At 44.8% G+C, this 9,893-nt stretch overlaps 1 pseudogene; it reads right to left on the bottom strand.

Moving 5' to 3' along the window:
* Positions 1-853: 853 nt before the first annotated feature.
* On the bottom strand, positions 854-6,564 carry LOC106319797 (annotated as a pseudogene).
* Between the last annotated feature and the right edge of the window lie 3,329 nt (positions 6,565-9,893).

The following is a 9,893-nucleotide window of genomic DNA, read 5'->3' as shown; positions in this document are numbered from 1 at the left end:
AGGAGAAAAATCAATAGAGAGAGGATATGAACTGATGTTTACCTGCAGGTGCAGATACTTGTATGAAATTCCTTGCATCCTGTAATCTATACTCCCTGTAAGACCCGATCATGGATTCCTCAATCCAACCAGACCGCAGTCTCACCAAACAATCCTAACCAGTTTGATTCCATTAACTCCGATTCAAATACAATATTTTCTAAGTATTTATCAGTGATTTGCGGTTCATTGTTACACACTTAAATCCAACCAGAATCAATAAGGCAAATAGATACTTCATAGATAGATAAACAGAATCAAACATCATTCATTCGTTCAGCATAAACAAGTTGCACATTAGGCTAGCATAAGTTCACAGGTTTCACAATAGACTACTAAGATAACACCACTGCTAGGTATGACCCATTCACCACACATCTTCCCATGGCCTGAGTCCTCACGGTGCTTTTCCTTTACCACGGTCAAAGTCTGTACCTGAGACCAACACAGCATAGACACAAACACCTGATCAGATTACTAAACAAGAATCTATCACACATCATGGCTGGAATCACATCTATCATCAAAATTACTCATCAGGTCAAAACATGACCAATTTTCAAAAGTACAACAAAAATTAATTAAAATTCAGACAATTCATGATAGTTCCCAACTAAGAGAATTCAATAATCTGAATTTGCAGAACCGGTCTTGATCCAATAGATCTCGGCCAAAATCAGTCAAACCGGCCCAAAGTGAACATCATCAAATCAATTCCTAAAAATTGATTAAAATTCATGAAAACTCATGATATTTCATAGCTAAAAGATTCCCATAATAAGAATCCAAAGATTCGACCCAGAACATATGGATCCTAATCATGGTCAGTCCGGCCAAAGCCATGGACTTTCACCAGTTCTTTGATCTGGCCAAGGCCTAAGATCTGTGCTTCGATGTCTGAAACATCAATATCCAATACCACAACAAGAAATAGATGAAAGACAGAGTATAAGATCAGAGTTAGGTGTAACCAAACGAACCAGACCGATCCATAGGCATAGATGGTTCATCTGCCGGCTATGTCCGGTGGTTCTTGGCCACACCTCTCAGCTTAGGGTTACGATCTCCAGGGGCTGTCTCCTTCTCCTTGTCTTTCTGCCTAGTATCCATACTCTTGATCTCACAGACAAACTCCACCGGAAACAACCAGGTACCACCACAGATCGGATCGCCCAACTGTCGGTTTGTCTCTCTTTTCTCTCTGGAAGTTTTGTCTGAGTTTCCTGTCTTTTCTCCTCTGATATTTTCGACAGAGACCAGGGAAAAATGAAGAAGAAATCGATCATAACCTCCCCCATAACTGCCTGGACGAGCAGTTACCTAAAAGGTACCAAAAGGGCAGTTTTTCCCATAACCGCCGTCCAGTAACTGCCCATGGCGGTTATTCTTCTTTTTCCTTCCTTTTCAAACGAAACCTGAGCCTTCTCACTCCCTGGTTCGATCCCCAATACTCCTGATCCATCCATCACACATGGACCACCGGCTCGGTCCGTAACCGCTCGGACCCGAACACACTGGTTCGGACCGGAACACTCTTCCCAGCTGAGATGAGCTGACCACCAATTGTTCCCAGCTGAGTGAGCTAGTATTCCAGCTCCTGTGAGCTGATTAAGTCATGGTGAACTAGTTTCCAGCTGCACCTACCTGGGTGAGCTTGATCCGGACCTCATACAGCTTCCAGTTCACTCATCCAGTTCCTTACTACTTGTTTCCCTCATATTCTGGTTAAGTATCACCTTCCTGATGCCCTTAACCTTCATTTTGGACCATGGTACGCTTGTCTCAAGGTCTTACGACCTGACTGGTGCGTCTCCTCGCACTATGGTCCGTCCGGACGATCCTATCTAGGATCGGGGACATGACATGTCTCCCCCCACTAACATGGGATTCGTCCTCGAATCCGAGTTAAGTGTTTCCTCAGGAAGGAATTGTCTGTACCACTCTGGATACTCATCTTTCATCCTTGCTTCCGTTTCCCAAATGATGAGGTCTTTACCATTGTAATCCCACACCACTTTTATCATGGGAACCGTGTTCTTTCTCATTGCCTTCTCTGACCGATCTACGATACGAACCGGCCTTGTTTCTAAGGTTAGGTTCTTACCCAGATCAGCAGGAATCTCAGAAAAAACAATGTCTTGATCCATCAAGCACTTCCGTAGTTGGGATACATGGAATACATTATGATATGCATCCATTGCCGATGGCAAGTTCAACTTGTATGCCACTGCACCCACCCTCTCTATGATCCTGAACGGACCTATGTATCTAGGATCCAGTTTCTTTCGTCCAGAAACTCTGGTCCTTCCCTTGAAGGTGATCATCTTGAGATACACAAAGTCATTGACCTCAAACTCAAGATGTTTCCTACGCGTGTCAGCATAGCTCTTCTGGCGATCATGCGCCTCTTTCATCTTTTCCTTGACCATCCTGATATTCTCAGTGGTTTCTTCCACAATCTCAAGACCCATCATACTACGCTCCCCCACTTGGTGGTCCAACATAGAGGTGTCCTACATGGCGTACCATACAAAGCCTCATATGGCGACATGCCAATGCTGGTATGGAAGCTATTGTTGTAAGCAAATTCTACCAAAGATAAGTGTTTCTCCCAAGACTCTCCCCAGTCTAAAACACATGCCCTTAGCATATCCTCCAAGGTCTGAATCGTCCTCTCGGACTGTCCATTCGTCTAGGGATGATAGGATGTACTCATGTTTACTCTGGTTCCCAAGGCTTTCTGGAAAGCCTGCCAGGAGTAAGATGTAAACCTTGGATCTATATCCGAGACAATGCTTGCTGGAACACCATGCAACCGCACTATCTCATCCATGTATATCCGCACAATCTGATCTACACCATCCCCTTTCCGAATGGGTAGGAAATGAGCAGACTTGGTCAAACGATCGACCACAACCCATACCGCGTCCTTCCGGTTCCTGGTTGTACGAAACCCAGTCACAAAGTCCATTGTAATGTGATCCCACTTCCACTCTGGTATAGGTAAGTTCTGAAGTAGACCACTAGGAACCTGATGCTCTGCTTTTACAAGTTGACAAGCAGGACACTTAGCCACCCACTCAGCAACATCAGATTTCATTCTCACCCAATGGTAATACCTCTTCAGATCTCTATACATCTTGTTCAATCCCGGATGAACCGAGAACTTAGACTTATGAGCCTGCCTCATAATCTCTTCTTTCAGTTCCTGGTTGTTAGGAACACTAATCCTTCCATTGACCAAGATGGTACCATTACTCGCCGTTTGGTACTCAGTCTTGTCATTGGAAGCAACCTTTTTAAGGTTCTCATCCAGACTTTGAGCTTGGCGAATTCTAGTAAGTAGATCAGCCTGATCCACTGCCTCCAACCCCAAAGGTTCATCCTGTCCAACCAATGTGTTGAGATGGAGTGACCGGACCATCTCTTCCAGTTCCCCAGCCTCCCTCTCGGCTGATACCTCCGCTCTCATGCGGCTCAAGGCATCTGCCACTAGGTTAACCTTTCCTAGATGATAAGCTATGTCAAGATCATAATCTGCAACAAACTCCATCCATCTACTCTGCCTTAAGTTTAACTTAGGCTGAGTGAATATACACTTTAGACTTTTATGGTCTGTAAGTAATTGCACTTTGGCTCCATACAGATATGATCTCCATATCTTCAAGGCAAACACCACAGCTGCCATTTCCAGCCATTTCCAGATCATGGGTCCCCTCATGCTTCCTCAACTGTCGAGATGCATAGGCTATTACCTTCCCATGCTGTGTCAGGACACATCCAAGTCCAGTGATTGATGCATCAGTATACACCACATAGGGTTGATCCGCCTCAGGTAATACCAGGACTGGTGCATTAGTCAACATGTCCTTGAGTGCTGAGAAACTCCTCTCACACTCCTCAGACCATGTGACCTTCACGTCCTTGCCTGTCAACTTAGTCATTGGTTGAGCTATGCTCGAGAACCCCTTGACATATTTCCGGTAGTAGCCGGCCAATCCCAAGAAGCTTCGTACTTCTGTAGCATTCTTTGGCTGAGGCCATTCCCGTATACACTTGATCTTTTCTTGATCACCAGACACTCCATCATTAGACACTGTATGTCCAAGAAAACCAATGCTCTTATGCCAGAAACTACACTTGCTTAACTTAGCAAAGAGCTTCTGCTCCCTTAAGCGTTGCAGCACTGCCCGAAGATGCCTCTCATGATCCTTCTTTGTCTTAGAGTACACGAGTATATCATCTATAAAGATAATCACAAACTCATCCAAGTACTCCTGGAAGATACCATTCATCATCTTCATAAATGCAGCTGGTGCATTGGTCAGTCCGAATGGCATGACCACAAACTCATAGTGGCCGTACCTGGTTCAGAACGCGGTCTTCCTTATATCATCGTGTGCAACTGGAATCTGATGATATCCAAAGGCCAAATCAATCTTGGAGAACCACTTTTCTCCACGGAGTTGAACCAAAAACTCATCAATCCGGGGTAATGGGTATTTGTTCTTCACAGTCACCCTATTCAACCCCCGATAATAACTACACAACCTGAAGTTACAATCCTTCTTTTTTACAAATAGGACTGGTGCTCCCCAAGGTGATACACTAGGGCGTATGAAACCCTTATCAAGTAACTCCTCAAGTTGCTTCTTCATCTCAGCCATATCAGCCGGAGCCATTCTATATGGACTTTTGGACAATGGGGACGTTCCTGGCTCCAGTTTTATTACGAATGGGTCAGCCCTATAAGGGGGAATTCCCTGTAGTGCCCCAAACACATCCTGGAACTCCCGGACCAACGGTATCCCATCCGGGTCACCACCCCCTACGACCTCATCGGTGTAAATGGTAGACAAGAAGGCCTCACAACAATTTCCAAGCATCCTTTCCACCTGGATTGCAGAAACCACCAAACAACAAGAGGTCGGCTTTATCCCTTGGAACTTGATCGGCGGTCCAAACTCATTCTCAAATTGCACTCTTCCCCGGTGACAATGAAGAGTTGCCCGATACTTTCCAAGCCATTCCATACCTAAGATCACCTCATGATTCTTTAGGGGGACAACAATCAGATCTACAGGCATCGGCCTGTCCAAGATCATCACTGGAATGTCCTTAACCAGACCTAGTGGGTTCATAATCTGTCCTCCAGCCGCAACCACTCTGTCAGGACTATTCCAGGTTCCATACCGGAACATACCCTTTTCGATCATATCTGGACTCACAAAACTGTGTGTAGCTCCAGTATCGAAAAGTACATGTGTTTCCACACCACCAATACTTAAGGTCCCTACAGAAGACCCAACTCAAGTATCTATCCATCCTAGGTTCCATACCATGCAATTCTACAGGAATTGAAAAGTATAAGTCTAGAATATTACTAGTGATCGCCTTGTAAGGCTGAGCCTCATCCTTATCTTTGGACAGCTCGTACACACGCTGTGATGAGGTCTGGCCCCTACTCTGGACCGGCTTGCTTGCCTCTGCACGCCCCTTACTCTGACCACTCTGCATCTTAAGGCTGTCCCTGCGGTAGTGTACCTTCTGGCCGCAGTGGTGACAAGTCCTGGAGTGACTTGCCGGACTAGGACAGTCCCTGGCAGAGTGATCCATCTTACCACAACGAGTACAGGCCCCCATGGCTTTCCAGCACTCACCACCATGGTATCGACCACACTTAGGGCACTCAGACCTACCACTTGAGGTTTTCCCCTCCTCAGCCGAGTCCCTCTTTCTCTTCTTGTCACTACCCTGAGCAGTGGATACAACCACACTCTTCACTTTCTGCTTAACCTCCTCTACGAGGTTAGTCTCCAGCATAGCCATCCTCTCAACCAACTCAGAAACAGTGTGGAAAGTGCGGACTGAGCAATAGGTCCGGAGCTCGGCCCTAAGGCCTCTGATGAACCTACGGACCTGTACTGCCTCGTCCTCCAGTTCTTTGCCCACATAACACCTGAGCCGGTTAAACTCTTCCTCATACTCACGGACCGTCCTGTGTCCCTGGACCAAGTCCAAGAACTTAGACTCCAAACGATCCCATGCCTCTGCTGGAAAGTACTTGTGGTTGAACTCAACCTCAAAATCAGCAAAGCGTTCAATGGTGCCATTGGTACGCTTATCAATAGCCAACCACCAATTGTGTGCATCACCTTCCAAGAAGTGCACTGCAATATCCTTCTGGTAATCCTCAGGGCAACGAGTTGAGCGGAAGTTGCGAACCAACCGACTCCTCCACTCATCTGCCTCCATAGGATCAACAATTCCAGCAAAGTGTTTAGTCCCCAACTTGGAGATGTGCTCCAGAACCTTCAGGTAATCCATACGTTGGACAGGCCTAGCTGGTGGGTCGATTTCCACCACCTCATCTACCTGCCTCGGACGGACACCAGTCACTTGAGCAGCCACACGAACCGGAGGAGTAACATGTCCCATAGGCGGATTCACCAACGGGGTGAACGCCTGAGTCAAGGTCACCAGTTGAGCTCCCATGAGTTTCATAGCGTCCAGTATATCCCTCATAGACGGCTAAGCTACCCCCCCCTCACACACCATCAACCCCAGCATTGTCTGCACCAATGCCCAGGTTATTCTCATCCTCTGCATCGGAGGGCGCAGCATCATCCTCTTGGACTTGCCCTTGCTGACCATCCTCAGCATTCACACGAGTCTCAGTAGGATGGAACGGATCCACTGGAAGTCCGGTCTCATTTTTACCCAGCCCCTCCTAAGTCGGTAACACTGTGGTTGGAATGGCTCCAGGTAGTAACACTGCGGTTTGAACAGCACCATCCTGTTCCACGGTTCCGGATGCTCCAGCCGCATCCTTTCCTCTCCGAGATTTAGTCTTCTTAGTAACCTTAGGATTCAAAACACACACAAGGGTTAGTTCATAACAGAACACACAAACCTCAAATCAATCCTAAGATTAAACATTTCAAGCAATCATATCAAGTAAACAAACAACCTACCGTGAGTCTCAACAACCGATGTGTGGTGAACCAATAACCCAAACAAATCCTAGAATCAAGCATGCTCTGATACCAACTTGTAAGACCCGATCCTGGATTCCTCAATCTAACCAGACCGCAGTCTCACCAAACAATCCTAACCAGTTTGATTCCATTAACTCCGATTCAAATACAATATTTTTTAAGTATTTATCAGTGATTTACGGTTCATTGTTACACACTTAAATCCAACCAGAATCAATAAGGCAAATAGATACTTCATAGATAGATAAACAGAATCAAACATCATTCATTCGTTTAGCATAAACAAGTTGCACATTAGGCTAGCATAAGTTCACAGGTTTCACAATAGACTACTAAGATAACACCACTGCTAGGTATGACCCATTCACCACACATCTTCCCATGGCCTGTGTCCTCACGGTGCTTTTCCTTTACCACGGTCCAAGTCTGTACCTGAGACCAAAACAGCATAAACACAAACACCTGATCAGATTACTAAACAAGAATGTATCACACAGCATGGCTGGAATCACATCTATCATCAAAATTACTCATTAGGTCAAAACATGACCAATTTTCAAAAGTACTCCAAAAATTAATTAAAATTCATGATAATTCCCAACTAAGAGAATTCCATAATCATAATTTGCAGAACCGGTCTTGATCCTATAGATCTCGGCCAAAATCAGTCAAACCGGCCCAAAGTGAACATCATCAAATCAATTATTCCTAAAAATTGATTAAAATTCATGAAAACTTATGATAATTCATAACTAAGAGATTCCCACAATCAGAATCCAAATATTTGACCCAAAACATATGGATCATGATCATGGTCAGTCCAGCCAAAGCCATGGACTTTCATCAGTTCTTTGATCCGGCCAAGGCCTATGATATGTGCTTCCATGTCTGAAACATAAACATCCAATACCACAACAAGAAATAGATAAAAGACAGAGTATAAGATCAGAGTTAGGTGTAACCAAACGAACCAGACCGATCCATAGGCACATATGGCTCATCAGCCGGCTATGTCCGGTGGTTCTTGGCCACACCTCTCACCTTAGGGTTACGATCTCCAGGGGCTGTATCCTTCTCCTTCTCAATCTCCTTCTCCTTGTCTTTATGCCTAGTATCCATCCTCTTGATCTCACAGACAAACCCCACCGGAAACAACCAGGAACCACCACAGATCGGATCGCCCAACTGTCTGTTTGTCTCTCTTTTCTCTCTGGAAGTTTTGTCTGAGTTTCCTGTCTTTTCTCCTCTGATATTTTTGACAGAGACCAGGGAAAAATGAAGAAGAAATCTATCATAACCTCCCCCATAACTGCCTAGACGAGCAGTTACCAAAAAATACCAAAAGGGCAGTTTTTCCCACAACCGCCGCCCAGTAACTGCCCATGGCAGTTATTCTTCTTTTTCCTTCCTTTTCAAACGAAACCTGAGCCTTCTCACTCCCTGGTTTGATCCCCAATACTCCTGATCCAACCGTCACACATTGACCACCGGCTTGGTCTGTAACCTCTCAGACCCGACCACACTGGTTCGGACCGGAACACTCCTCCCAGCTGAGATGAGCTGACCACCAACTGTTCCCAGCTTAGTGAGCTAGTATTCCAGCTCCTGTGAGCTGATTAAGTCATGGTGAACTAGTTTCCAGCTGCACCTAGCTGGCTGAGCTTGATCCGGACCTCATACAGCTTCCGGTTCACTCATCCAGTTCCTTATTACTTGTTTCCCTCATATTCTGGTTAAGTCTCAGCTTCCTGATGCCCTTAACCTTCATTTTGGACCATAGTACGCTTGTCTCAAGGTCTTACGACCTGACTGGTGCGTCTCCTCGCACCATGGTCCGTCCGAATGATCCTATCTAGGATCGGGGACATGACACTTCCAAGGTAAGGCCTACACTTTTATTTATGCTAAGAAATGAGGTTGGTAGAGGGGAATGTCAGACAAGAATTTCTAAGTTGTTGGCTAGATTGATTTGGTTGCTAAGCTAGGTATGGTATGAAGTGCTTTTGTAATTAAGACCTCTTAGATGTGGATTGCAATATTGTAGAGGTGATGATTCTAAGTTTTAAATCGTGTGAGTCCCTGCTGTTTTCAAACCTCTTTCAGAGAGACTGCCTGTTTGTTTTGCTTGAGGACAAGCAAAAGGGTAAGTCTGGGGGAGTTGATAGACTATGGATTTGATCGATTTTCGTCCATGGTTTATAGATGTATTTACTATCTATTATTATATTATTGAGTCTATTTATTATATTTATAAGATCAGAAGTTATTTGGAGATAAGGGATGATTTTGGAGCATTTTTGGAATATTTGGAGCAAGCACCCGAGATGACCATCGAGCTCGACCATCGGTCGATATTGGAGGAGGAATATCGATCGATGTTCACACTTGAACATCGATCGACAGCGAAGAGCGCAGAAAGCCCGTTTGATCACAGCCAACCTGAAGCCCAAGTCTTCACCAATTTACAAGATTACTCTGGCGAGTTTTAACCTAATTATATAAGCTTTGCCACCAGGGGCAAAGGGGTGCTTTTCTTTGTTTTTATTTTAATTACTTTCAGCAAAAGGTTTTAGGATTGTGATAGATTGGAGAGAAGATCCAAAGTTATAATTTGTGATTGGAACTCCATTAATATATGTTTTACTATTCTATGAAGTTTTCTAACCTAATTGCTTTCATGAATTGCTTGGCCATGTCTGAGTAATTCCACTGTTAGATTTAGGGTTTTAATAGGTTATGAGGGATTAGCCCCAACTATAGATTGTTGAGTTGTGGTAATTGTCATTAGGATTGTTCATTAATGCATGTTTCTAGATTAGCTACCTAGAACTTGCCCTAGGATTGATAGATTAAAGT

The sequence above is a fragment of the Brassica oleracea genome, unplaced genomic scaffold, assembly GCF_000695525.1.
Source record: "Brassica oleracea var. oleracea cultivar TO1000 unplaced genomic scaffold, BOL UnpScaffold00616, whole genome shotgun sequence".
In the NCBI taxonomy this organism is placed as follows: Eukaryota; Viridiplantae; Streptophyta; class Magnoliopsida; order Brassicales; family Brassicaceae; genus Brassica; species Brassica oleracea.
The sequence above is the reverse complement of the archived record's forward strand: the minus strand, read 5'-3'. Positions and strand labels throughout refer to the sequence as shown.